Source organism: Zonotrichia albicollis, chromosome 14 (genome assembly GCF_047830755.1).
Source record: "Zonotrichia albicollis isolate bZonAlb1 chromosome 14, bZonAlb1.hap1, whole genome shotgun sequence".
In the NCBI taxonomy this organism is placed as follows: domain Eukaryota; kingdom Metazoa; phylum Chordata; class Aves; order Passeriformes; family Passerellidae; genus Zonotrichia; species Zonotrichia albicollis.
The window spans coordinates 13,129,479-13,152,440 of NC_133832.1; the positions used below are offsets into that span (position 1 = coordinate 13,129,479).

General features: G+C 45.3%; 1 long non-coding RNA gene and 1 pseudogene across 1 annotated transcript in view; both read right to left on the bottom strand.

Moving 5' to 3' along the window:
- The window catches only part of LOC141730858 (uncharacterized), a 49,620-nt gene extending 38,552 nt beyond the window's left edge, over positions 1-11,068 (bottom strand). The window contains exon 1 of the long non-coding RNA XR_012582643.1: positions 10,905-11,068. This is a non-coding gene — a long non-coding RNA (uncharacterized LOC141730858). The remainder of the gene's footprint in view (positions 1-10,904) is intronic.
- Positions 11,069-12,808: 1,740 nt separating this feature from the next.
- LOC106629283 (protein FAM162A-like) lies at positions 12,809-17,548 on the bottom strand (annotated as a pseudogene).
- Between the last annotated feature and the right edge of the window lie 5,414 nt (positions 17,549-22,962).

Below are 22,962 nucleotides of genomic sequence, written 5' to 3' on the forward strand. Positions count from 1 at the left end.
CAGCTCCTCCAGGAGGCACAGGCAGGTCTGCTCAATCTGCCACAGCCACTCTGCAAAGGGACCAGAGCCCTCTAGTGCTTCCAGCCATTACTTCCGACAGACTTCCCTGGCTCTCCAGCCAGCCATGAGAATGTCATTTATAAATAACCCATCAATTATCCATTTGCTAAAATGGCAGAGTCAGTCAGACACCTCCTGGGCTGTCTGGGTCACTGAAACATTTCCAAGTGGGTGGGTGCAGCGATGGATAGTTCTTCACATTTTCCATCTTTGTGCCTGTGGGAGTGGGAGCCCCATTCTAGAACTGGTTTTATTCTCTTCTGTTTGCTTTTCATATTTAATTTCAGATTCAGGACAAATTTAGCCTAAGTCCTTATGTGCACTAAAGGCATTTTTTCTGCTGCTAAATTATTAGTTGTCTTTCATCCCATGCTGCCTGGTAAACCCAGAGTGAGCTACTTGCTGTTCTCCATCCTGAATCCAAGAGCATTTTATTGATAGTTCTACACCTAAATGTGTTCAGCAAAGCACAGAGACAGTGTCATTGTCTGGGAGAATGCCCTTGATCCAGGTCTGCTGCCTAAACTGCATGGGCTGCTCTTTGGAAAAATCTGATTTAATGAATGGAAGGCAGTCTCACACAGGAGCCACAGTGCCACCAGCCAGCCCCACCTGCCACCTCCCCCTGAGCATTACCCACACCAGGTACCAGCAGGATGGGCTGGCACCTGGTCTTTTTCTTATGGAAAACTGGCAATAAACTGACCAGGACATGAACTTTCAGCTGGATTAACTCTTAGCTATTTCACATTTCCAAGATTGTTCCTTTCCTTGCAAAAGCTAGAAGCAGGCTACAAATTCACCTCCTTATGTCCCTGCTGACTTCCTTGCTTAGGCAACTCTGGAGGTGGGTTGAACTTCTGTGCTGTTCATTCTTGGTTCCTTTTGTTCTTCATTAGGAACCTATTCTTCTTTGAAATTTCTTATTTTAAAAACAACAAAAAGCTGAAGTTGTGTAAGACTGGGAAAATTTTCATCTGTTCAAGACAGCACAAAATGGAAGTTCTGTCCAAGTCAAAACAATAACTCTTATGTTCATCTTTTAGGAGCTGATGAGAGACCCCACACTTTCTCATCCCCTCAAAACTGAGATATAAAATCTGGAAAGTGCTGCCTCTAAAACAGTTGCATTATTAACTTCTGCACTATGACTATTTGCTAAACTACAGCTTAATTCCAACAACAAGCATCTTTTATTAAGGAACTCAACTTTGATAATCAAGAACCACCCACTGCAAAATGAATGAAGTGTGTTCTCCAAAGACACAATTACTTTCTCTACCAGTGTTGTGCCTCAACATAATAATACATCCCTGACTTGGCAAATATGGCTCTGGAAAAGAAATATTGTATCCTATTTATTTATTGCCGACAGATGAAATTGTTTGTTAAATTAAAGCAAAGTCCTACAGAGTATTAAATAGTGAACAAACAGACCTAATGGACCAACACTAAAAGCAGAGTCCTCCTTCCAAACTGTCAGCACCAGCTGCAAACTTCATTTCATTCAGAAGAAACTGAGTTAGCAAAAATATGAAAAAGGCTACACTCTTCCCTGTTTCCAAACAAGTTAACTCCTAGTAAATAAAAGGTAGAAGTGACCAGATTGCTGATAGCATCTCTTCCTCACCATTGATGAGAAAAGATAGTCTGGTTTACTGTCATTTCTTTAAGAGGCTCTTGAATTCTGGCAGAAGGATCTGCAGGATGAATTTGCTCTTTTCTACACCAGTGTAGTGTTGGCCAGGTTAGGTGGCACGAGATGAGCCCAGCTGGGCACAGCTAAACCTCACCCCAGGTTTTGTTCCAGGCTTGGGAACACCTCCACACAAGCCATGGGTAATGAATGTTTCCTGCCACCCCTCCAGGCCAGGATGTCCTGTCCTGGGGACCCTGCACTTGGCACCAACTGAGAGACTTTGGTGGGGGGATTTGATGAGAAAAATTCAGTGCAAGGCAGCAAACACTGTATGAGCCAAAAAACCTCATCTTTATGCATGGGGAGAGATTTGAGGAGATGCCCAGGTGCTCCTGTAGTTGCTAGGGGGATGAATATCTGGAGCAGACAGTTGTGTGAAAAGTTGTGAAAAAAATTCAGGAAAAGGAACTTTTCTTTTCTTGTTTGACCTGGAATGAATGAATGCACTTACCCACACTCTGCTGTCTAGACTCTGGGTGCAACTTGCACAAGGCAGCAATATCAAAGATCTGCACATTTGTCAATTCTAAACAGGTATAGGACTCCCAGCAGAGCCTAATTTCACCCTATTTGGCCCAAGTTTACATCTGCCAAGCTTTGCTCACAGAACTGCAGAAACATGGATAAAATTTGTAGATGCTGTATGACACAGATGTTTCAAATCAGGTACTGAAAAACTCCCCCAGAAATATTTTATTTGTCATCCATAAAAGCTGGGCTCTTATTTCCCCTTTCTGTGAGCCCTGCCCACCTCCTGTGCTAGCAGGGCACCCTCTGGCAGGAGATCTTGGCCAGAGCTAGGAGCTGTGCTGGGGCAACACCACCCCTGAGCTTTGTGAGCCACAGCAGCGGGCTGGGAGATTTGCATTTGGACTCACAACACAGAGAAGTATCTTTGAAAAGTTCCTTGACTGAACTATGAAACTTCCTTTTCTTCTTTTTAAGCCTGTGATAGTCTTACAGAGAATAGTCAAACCCCATAAAATTTACTTTGTGTATCTAAGTGATGCACTGGGACATAGCACCCTCTATTAACAATGCAGTGATCAGATCCAGAGAACATCAGCCAGGAAACAAAAGATACTGTCCCCAACTTACATAGTTTAGTCTTTTCTCTGCTTCCATGGAGGTTAGGGATGGAGCTGTACCTTTTTTTTTTTTTAATACGACTGGATGTGATGAAGATCTATTTTTTAGTGATTGAACCGCTGCATTTTTGAAAGGCAGATTTTTTCCTCTATTTTTGCCACTGATAAAACATTATTATGTTGTTTGTAGGAATTATGGTTTTTATCTTCCTGTCAACAAAATATGCATGCAAATAGACTTAGATTATTTATGGAGCAACATCAAATTAAACTGCTTGTATAATGACTTAAAACTGGTTATCACCATCCTGCATAATATCTGTTTAAACACACCACTTGCAACAAGCTTTGCTAATCAAAGGAGGAAACAAAAACACAGTGTCACTAATTTTATGCATGCCATAGAGTGCTGCTCCCCTCTGAGCAGTGCAGTGCAGGAGAGGGATGCTGTTTTACCAATATGTTCTCTTCAGCCCTTTGAAGAGTCCTATATTGGCCAAATTTCACAATATAGGGCTCAGACACATCTGAAAACCTTATGCAGACTTCCAGGCTCATTCTCTTGCTCCTGCCATGAGGTACAGAAACCTTGTGTGGAGGCTGGGAGCTGCAGGAGCAGGGTCTATACAGAACTATCCTTTCTACAAGCTTTATCCAGCTTTGGGATGGGAGATCCAGGACGGCTGGGGTTATTCAGTCACACCATGGAGCTTTTCAAACACCCACAATCCATGTGGAGCATGGGATGGTAGATGGCAAGGGCCACCTGCCAGACCCTGGGACAGCCACCCCATGGCCCACCTGAGCTGGCCAAGGAGCAGCTACAGGTCTGTGTGCTGAGATATCGTGGAGGTGGATCCCTCTTCACACCCATTATCTCTTGTTGCCTGTACCACCTCTCCCACCAGCCAGTGAGGTTCCTCAGCATCACATTTGGGCTGGTTTGCAGCACCTCAGCTGCCCTCCAGAGCTTGACATTATTCTGCTTTCCCAAACCTCACATTTTGGGCTGCTCTTCCTGGCTCAGCCTCACCTGCTCGCATCAACTGAAAGCCATTAACATCACCAAGTGCTTCAGAAATTGCTTTTGTCAGTAATAAAGCTGCATTCTGGCTGCCTTTCCTCTGGCCAGAGCTACAATGCAAGATGCAAGGAGCCTCACCCTGACACCATGAAAGCCACCACCTCTATTCCTACCTGAATTTTCCTCTGCAAACACAGCAGTCACTTAAAAAGCACAGCAACAAAACAAAACAAGGACTGCACCCACTGCCTGAGCAGGTGGGAGCTGCATGTGAGGGCACCAGGGACACAGACTGAGCAAGGAGAGGCTGCTCAGCACCTGTAGGGCAGCCCTCATCACACTGGAGCATATGAGAATCTGACAGGAAATAAATTGGAGCTTCACTCAACCATTTAGAAGTGTTAGAAACTCCCCGGTGCAGGTCATTTAATTTGGTAAGGCAAGAAAAATAGAGGTGGATTTTTTTCCTGCCTCCCTATTTCGTCCTCTTAGACTCACTCTGGTAGTGATGGAGTTGCTAATGCTATAGAGCAATTGTGGTGTCTCCAGTACTCAAAGGAGGAAATTACCTCTTTTTCTGAACAGTTTAATGATACTGGGTCTAGAATGTTGCCATTTACTCATAGAAGAAAGTGGCAAATTCTTCCCAGTTCTATCTGTTCTTCATCACTAGAGTTCTGGTTTGTGTCACTCCTGCACTCAAACATTGCTCCAGTTGAAGGGCAGGTGATCCCTTGTGAAACTGGTGCCATGGCCAGTGGGGATTAGGCAGGGCAGGCAGGTGAGGAGGTGCAGAGCCCTCCTGTCCTCCTCAGGTCTTCTTCTGTCTTCACCTCATGCATGTTACTACTGAGAAGAGGAGGAAGAAACCATCCCTCATTTCCAAAACTCTCACTGAACAGGAAGAGCAGTGAGAAACTGAAAAGACCGAGGGAAGGAAAAATGGAGGTGCTTGGTGGATCCTACACAAACTCAGTTTTGCACCAGCAAACACCTATTTGGAATGGGAACAAGTCCTGCCCTCAGAGACTGCCTTCTGTTCAGAGCAAATTTGCTTTCTCAACACTTCCCAACAAGATTATGGATTCGCTGAACTTTAAAAGTGATTAATCAGCACAGTGCTGGCTATCAGCAGAGGCAGGAGTGGTTCTGAGGGCATTTCCTGACTGGCAGCCTCCCCTGAAACCCACCTGGGTGCACTGCTGCCTCTCACCATCCTCATGGATAGGTGAGAGCATTTCTAACAATACCTGCCTGCTCCTTGGGTGTGTAACAGATGATCTGTCTCTAACAGCTACAAAATTTCACCTGCAGGTGTAAAATGAACCAATGTCAAACTCCTCCATTTCAGACAAGAGGTATTGACTGACAGCCCCCTTGCTAAACAGGCTGAAAAAAAAAAAAAAGAGATTATAACACAAAACCCACAGCAGTGGGAAAAATCTTTGAGCTCTGAGGGTCGGTCTTACACATCCTGCAGAAACCTGTGGGCAGAATGTTGGCACAGCAAGGCTTCCTTAAATCAAATTATCCCATTTCTCTGAAGGCTGAAATGACCTGGTCTGTACCCACGTGTGGCACACACGGGGTGGGTGTGATCTTGGAAAAATCCCAATATCCAAGGAAGCCTGTGGTGTCTGAGCCTTGGGCCAGCTCCCTGCAGCTGAGGTGGCCCTGGTGACAACACTGGCCTGGAAACAAATCAGCCCCATGACAGCAAAGTGAGACCTGTGCTTCCTGAAACCATGGCAACCACAGAGGCACTTTTGAAATAAAGAAATGCTGGGTTTGTGGCAGAGCATACAGCAGCTTCTGCAAGGTGTGAGAGTGCTGTCTTCCCAATCAAACCTGGGCCAGACTCAGCCTCTGCCCTGCTGCACAGTGAATACCCAGTACTGACAAGGAAGAAGCAATATCTGCTGGTGCCCAAAGGTAAATAAACATCCTTTTGGCTGAATCCTGAGCTTACTACTTAAAAAGGTGAAAAATGGAAAAAATATGGTCAAACGGGGACTGTAAAGCCTGACAGGATAGAAATTCAGGCCCCACTTGCTCCTCCCTATTTGACAGCTTTCACCTTTTTACTGGACCATAATATTAATAAACTCTGTATTGTGTATTCTCATTTTCATGGGCTTTTCACTGATATGTTGACGTGCAGTTTCTCATCTTTAATATAAACTCTGAGCACAGCATTGGGACTCTCCCTAGAGTTAGAGCTGACAGCTTGGAGCTCTCACTCATCACAGCTGAAGGCATTAATAAAAGCTATTTTGCTCATGCACATGAAGTTGAATCTGGGCTTAATGGCTTTTTTTCCTGCCACAAGAAGGAAAAAAATTAAACAGTATATTCTGAAATTACTTAAATCTTAAACAAACAACTGAATATAGAAAGCCAGAAGAGAAAGTTTTTACTAAAATGCACTCAAGCCTCTGAGCAGGACTTCAGACATACATAAATGCTATGAAGGAATTTTCTCTGGAGCAGACTATTGTGGAATGTGCAAATTGTACTGAAACACTGAATTGCTGCATTGTTAGAAGCACTTAAAACACAAAACGGAGCAGAAACAGGTTTCTTTGGTCTCTTTGGGGTGGTAGAGAGCTTTTAGATCAATTGTTATGTAAATCTACCTCTAGATTCCTCCTAGGTTAAAAACTAGTCTCCAGTCACTTAAAATCAGAGTCTCTAAAGTGGTTATTGCATGAAACTTAATTTTCCATAGATGTCAAGATGTGGTTTTGCATTTTAAGGTGTAGCTGGGAGCCCCATTCCCCTTTCACAAGACATGTGGGGGACAAATGCATAAACCAAGTGCACCAGAGAACTGAGCTCGCCCTGAGCTGGCCACCCCAGCCAGGCCCACCAGAAAATCCCATCTGAAATAAGGGTTGGTGTTCTCCAGGGATGTCACCTGTCTGAGAAACACAGGTGGACTGAGATGTGTCAGAGCAATGGGCCAGACACAAAACTGGAACCTGATTCTGGCTTTATGGCAAGGCAGAGCAGTACCCCAAACCAGAGGCCAGGAACAGCTGGCTGCTACAGTGGGGACTGCCATGACTTCTGAAATTACCCAATTCTGCCACTCCCTCAGAATGGACGCATCTTTTCATGTCCCGTGGACTTGTGCACCTTTAGTTTTCCTCAGATGTTCTTGAACCTGATCTACAGTGGGTAATTCTTCCTTCTCCCAGTCCCTCATTTGCCTTCTGTGCCTTGTGCAGTGTGGCTGAGCACTTGCTCGTGAGGCAGAAAGTCATTGAGTACCTCAGCCTTTTGCACATCCCATATACCACACAGTCCTCCTCTTTGTTATGGCACTTGGTCTAAAATGAAACAACACTTCATAGCAAACATCAAACACATCACAGCTCAAAACTGCAGAGGTTTGCACTTCTTAGCAGAGGAGTTTACATGAACTTGTGTTTCCAGCTCCCTTGTCTCAGACCACAAGCTGTCAGCTACTCCTTCACCTCTCCAGAACAAAGCCAATGTTTCTGTAAGACCAGCACTGTGAAACTACTCCTGGGTTTATGGAACCAGACAAGCAGCACACAGCTGATCTAAACACACCATTTTACATCAGGCAGACTGGTTTCCCTGTCAGCAACACACCTTCCCAGCCAGCATGCAGGACGTAGGTAAAATGTGTAAGGATGTTGTTAGTCAGGACAAACAATGTGTGTGACAAACAGCACACACAGTGAGGGATCTGTGGCACTGTCATAATTTCTGGAAGAATCCCCTTGCCCAGGATTCTTCTCCTGGGAAGCTGGAAGCCTCAGAGAAAAAGGAAAACAATATTATCTCATTTGCTTCTCCTGTGTTTTGCTACTTTGGAATGTGGTCTGGAGATTGGTCATTAAGTTAAAACAATTCACATGAAACCAATCAAACAACCACCTGTTGGATAAACAATCACAGTCCAGCTGTGTCAGGGCTCTGAAGTGAGTCACCAGTTTTTAATTGGTATTTCATTAAGCCTTCTGTAAGTATCCTTTCTCTATTCTTGAGTATAGTTTTAGTAGAATAGAATAGAATAGAATAGAATAGAATAGAATAGAATAGAATAGAATAGAATAGAATAGAATAGAATAGAATAGAATAGAATAGAATAGAATAGAATAGAATAGAATAGCCTTCTAAGAGCATGGAGTCAGATTCATCATTTCCTTCCTGCCACGGGGGACCCTGAAAACTCCACAGATCTGGGTTTGCCTGGCTGCCAACACAGCCATCCTGTGCTCACTGAAACCTGAGGGAAGAGCAGCAGCACTCAGCAACCACCACAAGCTGGCAAGCATCAATACTACCCCAGCCCCGTAATGTGCAGGGGATCAGTGCTGGGGACTCAGGGACAGCAGTCACAGCCTGGGAGGTGTGTATGACAGCACACACTACAGAGAGCAGTGGGATGGAGGCAGGATAATGGAGGATAATAGCTGTGGAGTGAGAAATCATAATAGCTCAGCCTACGCAGAGGTTAGGCTCCAGGAGAGTCATTATCTCAGCTCTGATGTCTGGGTGTCAGAGCTCCTAGGCCTGGTTTATTGGTTAAGTACATGGCTTTATTGCTGTTTATAGAAGTGTTCCTGCATTCTGAGCAGCGAGGGAGCACATTAGCAGGGAAGCACTGAGCCTGCACCAGCTGCTGTGGGAGAGTATCCAGACCCCAGCCCAGCCTCAGTGAGAAGATTGGTGAGTGCATAAGGGAGGCTGCCTCAGACCTCAGCTCCCTGGCTGATGTGTAAAAGCAACTCAAAACACATTTCCTTCTTGATGAAAACATTCCTAACAGGGAAGAGGGAGTCAAATGAAGAGAGGGCAAAGCCATCCCTCTTCTATGCCACATTTGGAATGTTTTCTCTACCTCACTTCCAGGTTTGTGAGTATTTCTGCGCACAGCCACTTTCTACAGTATCACCACTCATTAGTGATACCCTTTCTAGTGCACTCCCAGCAGATCCCTACAGGGGCTGGCCATTGCAGCAGGCTCTTAGGCAGAGTTCAGCAGCATCTCCAGGTGTCTGGGTGATGGGGAACCCCTTCCCAGCATCCCAAACCACAGCCCTTAAACCTCATTATCCTAAGTCCTCAGCTCTTTTTAGAGCACATAAAGGGGTGATGCCTATGCCAGTGCACACTTGCCCTGATGCCCTCTCAGAGCAGTGCTGCTCTCAAGGGTGCAATTTCCCCACCTTGAAAAGGGATGGTATGGCACTGACTGCCTTTGTGGTGCATGTTGGAAGCTGCTGAGCATTGTTATTAGTTATCCTTTCCATCTCATGGTAGCTCTGCCCTTCCCAAGAGAATGCCCCTCAGCCAGCAGCACTTCTCCCCCTTCTCCTTGGCTACATCTTTTGTTGCTCTTAAGTACCAGTCATTATTGTCTCAGCAACAAATAGGAGAAAATTCCTTGAGAGAAAGAAACAAAAGGAAAAATCCCAGCACTGTGGGAGTTAATACATAGGATGCTTTGCCCATTTTTGCAGGGTATCACTGTGCATCCCACTGGATCTGCATGTGCTCACACCACAGCAGTGGGTGCCCAGCAGTCCCCAGCCCACAGCATCCCCTGTGCCACCTGCACAAGGGCTCCCAGGAGAAGAAAAACACAAATGAGCGGGAAAGAACAACATACAATAGCTGTATTTTAGCTTTGCATTAATGCTTGTTTGTCAAGTAAAATTGCCTTCTCCTGGGGCTTAGAGTCCTGAAATATTGGGATATTTAAGTGCCCGCCTTTCACGGTTTTCTTCTGCCTCTTAAAACAACTTGGGATCATTCTGGAGATTGTTCTGTTCTCCCTGCAGCACCATTGCTTTAATGATGTCTTTACAACCTTAGTGGATGTCCTTGATACAGATTATAGCCCTGCTGGTAGAAATTTGTTGCAGGACAATGTTTAGACTGATAAAATTGCTTGTGGGGGATGAGAAGTTGAGTGCAAGGGGGTGCAAGTCATAGAGCACTGTGTGAGCTGTGCTTGCATTCACACATTCTGCATACAGAGAAAAATGAACCATTAGGAACAATTGTAATTCACTCGGCTATTTTGGTTCCCATTTCATTTAGAAAAAGTCACAGGGCCATACATCATCTGTGGAATGTGGATTACAGACCAGCACGAAAATCCCTCCACGTTCTGGTGAAGTTTCCAATAACTCTGCTCATGCAGAACATACCTAAGCTGTGAATGAGCCCAACTTTTCTCTAGGAAGCCCTGCTCCAGACTTAGCTCAAGGTTTGGGTCCTTCACTGAGGAACACTGCTGCAGAGGAAGAGTCAAGCGTGAGGTTTAGGTTTCCATGTAGAAAAGCTCTTGCCTGCACAGAGAAGGTGTGGAGCCAGATTGACTAATGCAGTGCTGGAAGTTGTGTCTGGATCCCTTACAGAGCAGAGAAATTAAATGCTCAGGTCCTTTCAGTGCCCTTCAGGAGCTACTTACTCATGATATGACTGTCACAGAGGTTTTGCAATACATCACACAGCACTGGAAATCATCAAGCTACTTAACCATGGAAAATTGCTTTAATGTTATCTCAATGCGTTAATGAATGATTCATTAATTAATTCCAATTATTGAACACTGGCCTTGCTTTCCTGCTGGACTGGAATGACTCCATGCCAAATCCAAGCAGGAGAGTTGTGTTTAAGCCAGCTCTGAAATCATGGTGGCCATGAGGATCTCACCACATTGGAGGAAGAAAGCTCAGTGCACCCAGCTCTGCCCTGCAGCAGCCTGACTCCCTGGGGAAGCTGTCTCTGGAAATCATAGAAACTTCAAAAAGTCATGGATGATAACTTTAATCCCAGGAGGAACTGTAGCACTGGTTTTAATGGAAGCAGAATTAGATAACCCCAGCTACTACAGCAGAGCTTCCCCAGTCATTGTTACTGTAATGCAAATCTCTGTGGCACCAACCAACAGCGCATTGTTAACCACTGCCATACAAGAATTCATTAAAACAGGAAAAAAAATCCTGCAAGGAAGAGGAACCCTTTCCCCCCAGCACAGAGGACTCACCCTTGGTCTCTCAAAGCAGCACAGCAAACCAGCACATCCTCAGCTCTGTCCCCTGCCTCAGAAAGGAGCCAGCCCCTCTCCTCAGGGCCAGGCTGGCAAACACAGGGCACCTTATTGAAAAGGAAAGAATAGCTCCTAGCCAATAACACCTCCCATCCCCTTTTTAAATGCCTGGAGGGTCAGGTGTGACACTGAAGCAATTCAGATGGGAGGGGAAATAAAGAAACTCACAGCTATAAGGTGCTGAGGATCAGCCAATTATACATTCAGGACTCTGTGTTAATTAGAGGCTTTTCAAGAGGAGAGTCAAAGGACTTTGCAGACACAGATGGAAACAGGTTTTAACAAGCAGTGATAAGTCCCAGTGTTGGAGAGGGACATGTCCAGCTCACACAGGGGAGACTCCAGCTGAGGCTGTGCTACACCAGCAGCCACAGGTCAGTCCAATTGGTTTCTTTGGAGAGTAATATGACATCAAAATGAATGATCATGTAGGCACTGGTAAAGGATCTTTCCCTACGTAATAGTCATAGCTCTTTATAAGAGCCCAGAAGCACCCGGGTCACCTGGTCACTCAGATGCTTTACCAGTGGCTCAGGGAGGAAGAATTGATTTGTTCTTAATGACTGTGTGTAATGTGGCAGCTTTATGCACTGTAGGCAGAGAGCATGGCTGTTTAAGAGGATCTGACAATAGCTCACAACTGAAGCAGGTTTCTCTCCTAGGCAGAGGAGAGTGCAGAGCAGAGACTGGAACAAGTCACAATTAATTTTCTTGTTCTTTAGATATTGCTATGGTCATGTCCTTTCCTGCTTAAGTCAGGGAAGCTCAGAACATGGATGTGCATTTGTTTACAAGCATCAAAATGGTTCCTTTAATTGTTACATACACCTTCTGAAAAAGGGCATATTAAAGTAATTTAAGAATTAAAAAAAAAAATAAAAACTAAGAGACTGAGCAAGCTCTTTAAGTTTATCCCCAAATGAGCACTAACTTTGAGGTAATTCTTGCAGTTTATTGCACTAACCAAGAAAACCAGGTCATATAAAATGAAAGAGCCCATATTACCTGTGAAGCAAAAGTGCCTTCTCAGCAGAGACTTACTCACTCTCTACTTGTCCTAGACCGTTATTTCACTTCCCTGAGATGTGCTTTGTGAGGAATACTACAGGGAGCAGACATCACTTTTGGTGAACTGTACTGCATGGGGCGGTGAGTCAGAAACAAGGCCTGCAAGCCTGGAGATGTGACAGAGGTAACATCCCCTCACCCTAAACCGGTGTGCAGCATGGGCAGAAGTGCTCCTGAGAAGCACCAGAGGGAAAAAACTGCCCAAAAGCCACAGGCACAGGAGATGGAGTCCCAGAGCCCAACAACTGCTGCCCACCTGCCAATGCCTCAGCCCAGCTTTGCCAGCAGCCTGTTTGTGCAGTGACGCTTCAGCAATAAATGGATTTGATTTCTGACACAATCAACCACAGAGACCTAAGGAGGAGCTTCCAAACTCCCCTGGAGTGCAAGTGTGGCTGCTCCAAGTAGCAACCTTGGGAAGGCCAGCCCCAGTGTGATGCTCAGGACATTGCTGAGCATGGCAGCAGCAGCTGGGTCAGACTGGCTGGGTTTGCCATGCTGTGTCCCTGGGGACTCCGTGCAGCACATCCAGCTCCACCAGCAGCCTTACAGGTCCTGAGGGGTTACAGGTGACACCTGGAGGATCAGAGCATCAGCACCCACAGGCATGAACTGGGGCCTGTCTTGAAGTTAAGTCACTTTGTGAAAATGTAATTTTCAATATCTCATTAGGACTTCTCCCATCTGTTAAGCATAATCCCAGAGAGTTTGGTGACACTCTAAATGAAGCTGTGAAGAGATGTGTTTGTTTTAGATGTAATTGGACAGCTGTTTTATTATGAGTTAATGAACTATGATGATTAAAAAGAATTCAGTTTTAGCAAACCGTGTATTAACAATTACTCTGGACTGAAATCACTGCTAAGCAAGAGCTAGACAACTTTCATGACAATCACTGGGAGCAATGATTGCATTGGAGGAGACCTGAGCACCAGCAGCACCATGAAAAGCTGATCCTGAACTGGGGAGTCCTGCATTTGTCCTTTCCACACTTTGCAGTTTAAAAGAGATCTTTGTATATGAGCTGGGCCTGGTGCCAAAGACCAGAAGCCACAAAAAGCAGTTTATTTCCATAGGAGGTTCCCAGTTTGCATGGAGCAGTTTTTAAGCAGTGAAGACTTTGCTCTGAGAGTTTCAGTGAAAAAGCTCTTAAGAGTTAAACGAAGACAGGTCCATATGCCACATGTGGAAATCACTTATCTTCTTATGTTAAAATAAATCTGTCCCAAATCATTGTGACTTCCCGACAGCTGCCTCCTGACCTTTCTCCACTTCAGCCCTCCATTTGGCCTTCTTCTCTGCATTCATCCTCAGCAGAGTCTGATCCTTCTTGGCAGCCTGGAAACAATTTGGTGGAAATCATTGCCTGCACACAATTGCCACCACTAAATTTCCCCACATCTGCACCACTTCCTTTAACACCTCACTGTCCATTTTGATATTTTCCAGTGATAGAAGTTAATCTGTTTCCTTGTTATACCACATTTTCAGCATTTGCAGCTCTGATTAGCAGGAGAATTACACTGTAAATTGATTACAGGTGCACTGGGACTTGCAAGTCAAACTGGAGACCCAGCAGTGGTGTGGGACAGGGAGAAGAGTCACAGCTCTTGATGCCCATGGTGGCATCCAGGCTGGGCAGGCAGGAGCACAGGAGCCTCGTGGCTGGCAGATGTCAGGCAGAACCAGGTTCCAGAGACACTGTCTGAGCTATTCCATTGCCTTTGGCCCAGCCTCCTGTTGAGACACCATCATAGAGAGCATTGCACTGCACAGGTTCATGGCAGAGTGGGTCAGGAGCAGCACATTAATCAGCAGATTGTGCTTTCCAATGCCAGTGTCTCCTCTGGAGAAGGGGTGATACAGAGCTGGGGCATACATTGCTCATGTGTACCTATTCTCAAACCTATCTGTCACCCAGGTGCTTATTTCCAAAGAACACAGACAGACCATGCATTAAGTGAACCAGTTCCCCCAGAAACAATACTCACTTCTTTGCCTGAGATGATCATGGTGACACAGCCCAGCACAGTCAGTGCAATCATGATGTAGCAAACCTTTACCCTGGCAATGCTCCTTGCAGTGTCCAGGACCTCAGACCTGTGGAGGACAGAGCAGATTTTCCATTCTGCAGCAGCCTGTGTGAAATGGGATCATGGGGAGAGGGGTAATGAATGCTCAAGTCTTGCAGCTACTTCCTGTCAATGTGCAATAATGGGGTTCAGCCTTCTCTTTCTGCAGCTGCTTAAAGGAGGACTCTAAAAATCAGCCTTGGGGAAAAGATTTAGGTCAAAAGCCATCAGCAATAACAGGATTAAAAACTCTTGCTCTCCTGTGTTCTTTTATTGTGTGAGAGAGTGAAAGCCTGTAAAATGACAGGGACAGGAAAATCTTTCCACTGTAATAACGAAGGGCCAACCTTTGGGTGCTGCAGGGCAGGCCCTGGGGTGCTGTGCAGCACCAGGAGGCACTGGGGCCATGCCACCAGGGCCAGGCAATGCCACCCTCAGGGAATGGAAAGCCCAGCACAGCACAGCTCTGCCAGGCAGTTGGCACCAGCCCCATGAGCACCTGCCTGTGGTGGGAGGCTGGTGAGGGCACACAGCTGGGTCAGAGCACACAGCTGCACCATCCAGGAGTTTTCTTCCCAAGCAGCTGAACAGCCCCATCCATCACTGGAAATCTCCACCACCTTCCACGAGTAACTCCTGGCATATACCCAACAATTCATGTTTGCAAGGAACTGCAGCATAGCAATGAGCCATCCCTGAAATTATATCCAGGATTTACTCACACCTGCAAGGGGAAGGACAGCTGGAGGTGACCCCAGGATGTCACAAGTCAGAAGCATTAGGATTCCAAAATTGAGTGATAATCCTTTAACAAAACATCTCAGCAAGGAGGTGAAACCACAGCCCATACAGGGGGAACTCATTGCACAGGTCTGTCAACAAAGCCAAATGTAGCCTCAGCTTCTAATTAAAATTGATGCAGCATTATTAATCACTGATCAATAAAACTCAGAAAAGCATGTAAAAACTCAGATTGAATGATGTCTTATTATGGTGGCTTCTGAGTTTTAAAGCCACTTGTCACTTCAGCTTAGTCTGAAATTTGTGATAACTAAAATAAGCAAATCCAGTTTACCTCACAGGGAATGACAAAAAGTTACAAGAGTTACAATTATTTACAGCTATTTTTGGACACCAGCATGGGGGAGGCACTAACTCCACAAGAGCACAGCTCTGGGTAATGCAGGCTGGGGTCTCAATCTGTATGTTCACAGCCAAAAGAATCATTCTGACATGTCCACTTAAGAAATGTGCCTGGGAATGTCCTCCTCCTTTTTAAAGCGTCCCGACCATACCAGCACCTTTTTATCAAAATTTGTAGGCTTTCTTTCATTCCTGAAAGGTTCTTTACCTGTAAGAGATTTTTTTACAAAGCAATGAGCTGAGCTTCAAGAAGGGAAAAGAGCTGTTGGTACAGAGGGAAAAGGATTGAAAATTTAAAATTACACTTTTCTATTCTGTAGAAGCTAAATGTGCTTTCTAACATCAAAAAGACTCAGCAGGTGGTGTGAGAACCTTTGTTACATTTGCAGCTTATTTAATTTAACTTTCTTCCGTTTAATTTTGGTAGGTTTTAAAGTAAAAGATCTCTTCTAAACTTCCCGATTAAGAGGGCAAATTATGTGGGGCTGAAGTCCCTGAGCCCGCAGCAACATCTCACCCTGTGAGCATCTTGCTTTTAAACGGCCCAACCAGTGAGTTAAACAAACTGCCAGCAGTACAAGCAGCTCACTCCTCCACAGCTTCTTCTGAAATCACTGATGGAGAGATGATGTCTGCTGAAATGCAGCCTGGTGGGAGACTGGCAGTTGTTCTCATGCAAGCTGGGTACCACATTACTGAGCTCTAATGATGATACATTACACCCCATCAGGCTACCACGGTGATGCCATTTGCATGCTGTCACCCACAGCACGGTGAGAAAAGGACTCTGGCTCCTCTTGATGGAAACAAGCCCAATAACAGTCAACAACAAGGACAGTGGCAGAGAGATCCTGAAAACACGGTAAGCAATGGCTGGCTCAAACCCTGGCTTTTGCAGTGTACAAGTGGTCTTTGCAGGGCAGCTGAGACTGCTCACCCAGTACTTACATCCAGGTAGGTGCACCCACACTACAATGCCCTGTGCAAACGTGGGGCTTGGGTTGGGAGCTGGCATTTGTGACCAGGATGGGCAGGATGAGATGGACATGAAGATGTCTCCAGCCTCAGCATCCTCACTCCCTGCCTGTTGCTGGATTGCTGGTACTTAGCTGAAAGGAAATCACTGCTGCTGCAGAACAGGCATGGAGAGAATTTCTTCCTGCCTGTGTTGAGCTGGTGAAATTATAGTAAGTGCCTTGGCCCCAGAGCTGCTCATGCATGCCAGGACTTGTAAGTGGCTGAAAAATCCCAATTGTAAATCTTGGTCCAGGTAAACTGTCTCCATTCTTCTCCTATTTCTCTCACAAGGTACAGTGAGACCAGGAGAGCTACATCAGCAAGCGCCAGAATCAAACCTGCAGCAAGCAGTACACTTGCTCAAAGCAGATGCTCTATCCCAAGGAAGACAAGGACAAAGCCCCAGAAGCTTAGGGAAGCTGGAGACCCTCCGCCATCCCACAGGAGCACAGGCAGGCCCATGCAGCCCAGCTTTCCTAGGGTGAGGGGTTCTGCAAAGGCACAGCCAAGAAAGGGATGGTGCAAAGAGAAATTCTGTCCATAGCAGAAAGCTTGTTCATGTGGGAGCAGCCCATGCCTGTTCTCTGTCTCATAATCCAGGGCAGTGCCTGGCACAAGCACACACAGCTGTGGCTGTAACCTGGCAAGGAGCAGAGCAGGAAGCAGAGGGGAGCAAATCCTCCACTTGCACCAGCCCTGCACACTCAGGGACAAGCATTGATCTTCCTCTGGAGACCTGGCAGCTGGGAAAGAGACGGAACATTTATTTGTTTTAATTGACAGATTTCCTGGCATGAAGCATCAATTGGTATTTGCTGCCATAGGAGAACAGCTATATAATAGAAAAAGCTTTACCCCTGTGCACTGTGCTGGTCAGAGCTCTGGGTGTGCTCCCTGCCCCAGGACTCAGAGCCCTGCAGTACCTCAGCCATGGCTGAGAATGAGCTCATTTTCTCACCCTTTCCTGCAAATACCCTTTCCCTCCATGCTGCAGCACCCAACAGTGACCAAGGGCTTTCCACCCACCTGGATCAGCCGTCTGCCAAGCCGTGTCCTGGGCGTTCTTTGCTCTGCTGCCAGCGGCTCTGGCAGGGCACAGCACCAGCCCAGCCACCCTCTGGCTGTGCCCCAGCAGCCTCCCCAGCATCCTGCCCTGGAGCCCCACCAGCCTGGCCAGGAGTCCACAGGCTGCTGCTGGGACTTAGTAAAGTAAAACCAGCCCTTCTTCTCAGAAGGGAGCAGCACGCACTTCCCCCCTACTGACAACAGGCTTTGCTTACATCATGATGACTAGTTGAATTTATCAGCTGTGATTACCAAAATGACACACCCTGGGAGCTGGGCGGGCACAAATCACCGCTGGGGCAGCTCACACCCAGCCCTGACTCTGCCCCAGGCTCCCCATCCCAAGGAGCTGCTCAGGAGAACACTGGTTATTTACATTGTTTTCTCAGTCCCACTATGGAAGAACTAAAATAAGACAGTGTGCTGTATTTCCCCAAAGACAGGCTTAGAGAGTGCTAATTATCACAGCTGGTTAAGCTGTTAGAGTTCTTAATTGTTCTCAGCTCCAAAATAATCTTGCAAATCAGTTGCTTTAAACAGATTTTATGAAAAGGAGTAGTGTTTACCACAACTCAAAATAAATATGGTTTGGTGGCAGGAAAATAAAGTTGATGTCTGTACCTATAAATGCAGTATAGGGAGTCCATCTCACATGCAGACTGCAAACTTTCCTAGCAAAGAAAAAATACTTCAGATATGCTTCAGGTTTAAAACAGTAAACTAAGAAATTATAACAAAAATCTCAGCTGAGGTAGTATTTGTCAGTCGGTAAAATTGTCATTAAAATGTAGTGATACCTATAAAGTATTTGCCCTCCACAAAGTCTGGATAGTACTGAATGTTTTCCATAACACCAACTATTCTAACCAGAGAAAGAACCACAACCAATGCTGCTTTATCACTCTGACATTTCTCCTGCATTTTGCACAAAATTCTTCCTGATGGGTCAGGAAATGGAAATGCAAAATACTTGTTTCATTTGGAGCTGTGGGGTATTTACTCTCCTTAGACATGCAAGGCCCTAAAGCTGATTTACAGGTAAGGAAAAAAAAACCATTCAAAAGTGAAGAAGCAGTTGCCAAAAGGAAAATTTTCAGAACCACTTAGCAATGCTATCAAATGCAATATCGCAAATAATCAAAATGTGTCCAAGAGCAAGGGGAGGGACTGCAAGGGAAGAGTACTGCAGGTGTGGCAGGGATATTCTGAAGGGGCTGAAAGGATGAAAGATATGAAACAGATGCAGCTCTGGCTCCTCAACTTCTGCCCCAAGAAAAAACACTGTCATTTATGGAGATGTTTTTATATTTTTTGGGAACATGGAGTTAATGATACTGAGGAAAGAAGAAAATCCCAGCAGTGACAAATGTGTTTTTTCCTGTTTCATGAAAGCACCACTATGTATCCGGACACAGCACAATGTGTTCATCTTAATTCACTTGTAATTTGGTAAAGCAAATTAGATCCATTTCCAGATTAGGAACTCATACAGAAAATAAATAGTGTTTTGAGCTTCCAGCTGCAAACAAGACCTGCAAACAAGAAGAAATCAGTGGATGTGATTATGTTGAAAAAAGCAGAAGGGAAAGCTGGTAAAGTCAGAGAGAATATTTGTGTCCTGCTCAGGATTTCTCTGTGGTAAAATGAGTATGAGGGAAGATGCATTTATAGCCTAAAGTTTATGGCCAGCATGCCTGAGCATTCCCACGAGCTCCCTTCTCACCTTGTGCAAGAGCTGCTGAGTGAAAAAAGGCATTGTTAACCTGGACATCCTCCTGGTCCCCAAGCCAGGAGGGCAGCAGGGGCTGTGGGCAGCGGGTGGGATGTGCTGCCCTGGTGCTTGGGTCACATATGGACCTGCCCGGCCCCACAGGGGCTCCAGCTGTGCAGAACATCAGAGCATCCCCACTCAAACAGGCACTCTCCAAAATACTCATTGCAGAAGTGACTGTTCTTTATGTCATGTCTGATTATGGATTTGAAGAGGAAAAAAAGAACATTTTTATATTGTGTCTTAATTTCTCAAAAGGGGAGAAAATTGTGGGGGTTGCAGGCCTCTTGCTTGCTCACCTAGGAGTTGCCAATTGTTTCCTCTAGCAGACACACCAGCTAACAGCTGTATTAATCATGTCTGCTGTGAGCAAAAAGGCACTTCAGGATTTATTATGCCAGCATTTGGAAGTGCAAAGACACAGAGGTCCCCACAAAACGACAAAGGCAGTTACTTGTTCCTGAATTTTGTTTGTCTGGCACCATGAATGCTTAATGACAGGCTGAGTTTTACTGCAGTGCATGAAAGCTACAGGCACCTCTGTGTTAGGAATTCCAGCTTTCCCTACAACCTGTGGGTCTCCCTCTGGCCCAGAGCAACTTGGATCCCTTTCTGAAGAGCAGAGAGATGCAGAATGCTCTTGGACCAAGGCAGACTCGTGAGCAGCCTGATGAACTCTGGTCTCCTTAGAGGTGTGTGGTGCCTGTGTCAGTGCATGCACATCCCCTCTGGCCAGCTTACAGCACATCCACGGGAGGCTCAGCCAGTCACTCTCACACCAAGCCGTCACTGACACCCCTCAGTGACTCATTACCAAAGGGCAGCCAGTATTTCATGAGCATTAAGATCACATGTAGGGAGTTGATTGAATAGGAGTAACAACTTGTTCAGAGTTCAGAATTAGCAAAACTGGGTCTAAAGCACCATCTCCTCTGCCTTCAGCATCCTTCTGCCAGGAGGGGAGCAGCACCCCAACTCCTGAGCAAGCCCTGGACAATACAGAAAGCACTGACCAGCTCTACAGGCACTGCCCAGGCTTCCTCTTCCCTCACTGCATGGGAAGGGCACAGATCTGAAGGGTTTTGAGTCACAAAGGACCAGACTAGCTCAGACAGAGCAGAGGATGGTCTGCAGCTGTGGTGGTGCAGAATTGTGACATTTCTGGTTTCTGTGTGAGAGTGATAGGCAGCTGCCACACTTGCTGCACACTGCTGCCAACACTGAAGATTTAAACTAAACACAAAACCTCACAGGACTCCATCATGGTTCCGCATCCTCTTCACAGCCCTTCTGCCAGCTCAAACTCTGCTACTTCAGCTGCCTCCACAGCAAGGACTAGCAGCCAGCCCCTAAACATACTCAAAAACCTTTGCAGAACTGGAACTGAGAGACCACAATATAAACCCAATTGTGTTTGTGAAACTCCATTGCTCTGGCTTATGGCTGACTTCATATTGTTATTCCCAGTGCCTTAATTCTGATTATTGTTAGAATTATTGCAGCAATGAGAAACTTGGACTCAGGTTCTCTTCACTTGTCCTTCTGCTGCTGCTTTCAACAGCCATAGGAATGAAAGTGTTTATTCCTCCAAGAGCCCCAGGTTCCCACATATCTCTTTATACCTCCTTGTTCATTTTCATAAAAACATATAACTAATCTTTTTCCTCATACACAGAAAAGAATTCATATGAGTATTAAAAAAAAAAATTAAAAGTATTACTCTGCAAAACTGTTTTCAGTGTCCTCAAAAAAAAGTGGCTTACTATCAGACTCTGGTTTGCATGCCATGAAAACTTCTTACACGAGGGCTGTGATGGGGAACAGAAGATAATCTTATCTTAAAATTCTTTGCCTTCCCCCATCTAATTAAATATGCAGCAGAGCTCTATCTTGGTTCCTAGACAAGATAAACAGCAATCCTGGACGGGCTTGTGGCTTATGAAATTAGAAGTGAGTCAGGAAATATTTTTCCACACAACTGGATGTTCTCCAGCAGCACAATTTGACACAGCAAGAGCAAGGAATTGCTTTGGAAAGTCTCATTCACCTGCAGACTCCCAGCCCAAAGCTGTCCTTCACTCAGGGCTGCAGCTCTCTCCAGATGAGTCCCCTCCTCCCCACATCAGGGATTAGTCTGCCCTAAGGAAACTCAAATGCAAATACCAAGAACTAAAAGCTCCTTAACTGTTCCTCACCATGGCCAGGTCAATCAAAGGAATAGTTACAGCATCTTATAACAAAACCAGAATTTTGTTGATTTGTAAAGAGTTCTTTGCACAAGCACCAACATGAGGCTTTAATCAACTCAGAACACTTGGATTCATATTTTTTATAATTTTAAGTGTTGTCAATGAAACAAAACAATGAAGGAGTCCTTACCCTTTTTGTGTGTAAACTTCAACTTTGCTTTAAAAAAAGAAATCCTCTATCCAGTTACTGAGAGATCCTGTATTTTCTGTCTATACTGTCCCTATTCCTCCAAATTTTATAGTACCTCTACCATTTGAAAAATCTTGCCTAGAAACCATAAATAAGATACTAAACCATAGTATTTAAACAAACAAACAAGACCAAGCCCAAACTCCACTGTCTCTGGTTAATCTTGTCTAATTCACACCACATGAGCCTTTTGACATCAGTTTCTTTAGAGGGAAAGCTAAGACAAGAGGACCCATAAGCCACATTTGCTGTGCTTGCTTCCATCAGTTCTGTGTTTTTAGAGAAGATGCAATAGAATCTTTGCTGGACACAGGAATGCAGCTAAGAATTGTCCTAATAGGAGCCAAATCCAGTGGAGGTTATGAGTTACAGCTGGAATCTATGCAAGCAAACACAGTAAAAGAACCTGGAATGGCTCTGAAGTGTCCTGGGTACAAGGGGCAGGGTCTGTAACAGCTCATGGCAGAAGGACAAAGCTCATGGCAGCCAAACAAAAGTCAGTCCTTGCTCTGGTAAAGCCCCGGTTTGACTTTCCCAGGGTCTGGGATGATCACACAAAGCTGCTGGTCCAGCACAGGGCCACTTGGCACGTGCAGCATTTGCGTCCACATGGGCTGAAAGGTGGGGTGGCCCCAAGTGCAGCTTCACCAAGGGGGAGCAGCCCAATGCGAGCAGCAAAGATCACAGGACCCACGGAAAATCATCCAAAATATTTGGGGTGTTGGGATGCAATCACAGCTTTTATTACCAGGGAAAATAACGCACTGATGAGCTTTGCACCAGGTCACTGGTTCCTGGAATGGTGCACAATTGGACTGTAGGGCAAAAATGTGTGAAACCCCGGAGAAAACAGAACCATCAGAATCTTAACAGTTTACATTTTGACTCAGAGTTTGGAGAACCATTTAATTTAAATGTTTTCCACACCTGTTTCCCCAGCTGAGCCAGAGGAACACATTGACAAGGACAGACTTGCTGTTCCCTTGTCACTTAATTATTTTCTTTCCTAAGAAAAATGGCATTGTCTTCAAAAATAGATGCATTTACAAAAATTTCAGTCCATTAGTCAATAGTTTAGGGGGAAAAAAACCCTCTAATTCAAAAGGATTGAACCATTCTGTGTGGAATTTTTTTTCCCTGCACTTGTTTTAATACAAGGATGACTCAGTTTTTTTCAGCTCCTGCTGAGAAGTCATATACCAGTCAGGCCAATAAACTGTCAGATATCACTAGGACCCCCTTCATTGTGGGGTTAAATTTCCCTCTCAGTGAGTGGCTGAAAAGGTTTGTAACCAATGCAGGAGCACAGTGGGAGGCACTGCCCTGGGCACAATTTGCACCAGTAACGAACAACACAGCAACCAGAACAGAGCCAAATGCCTCCTCAAATATTTGAATTGTTTCTTGGCAATCCTTCTAA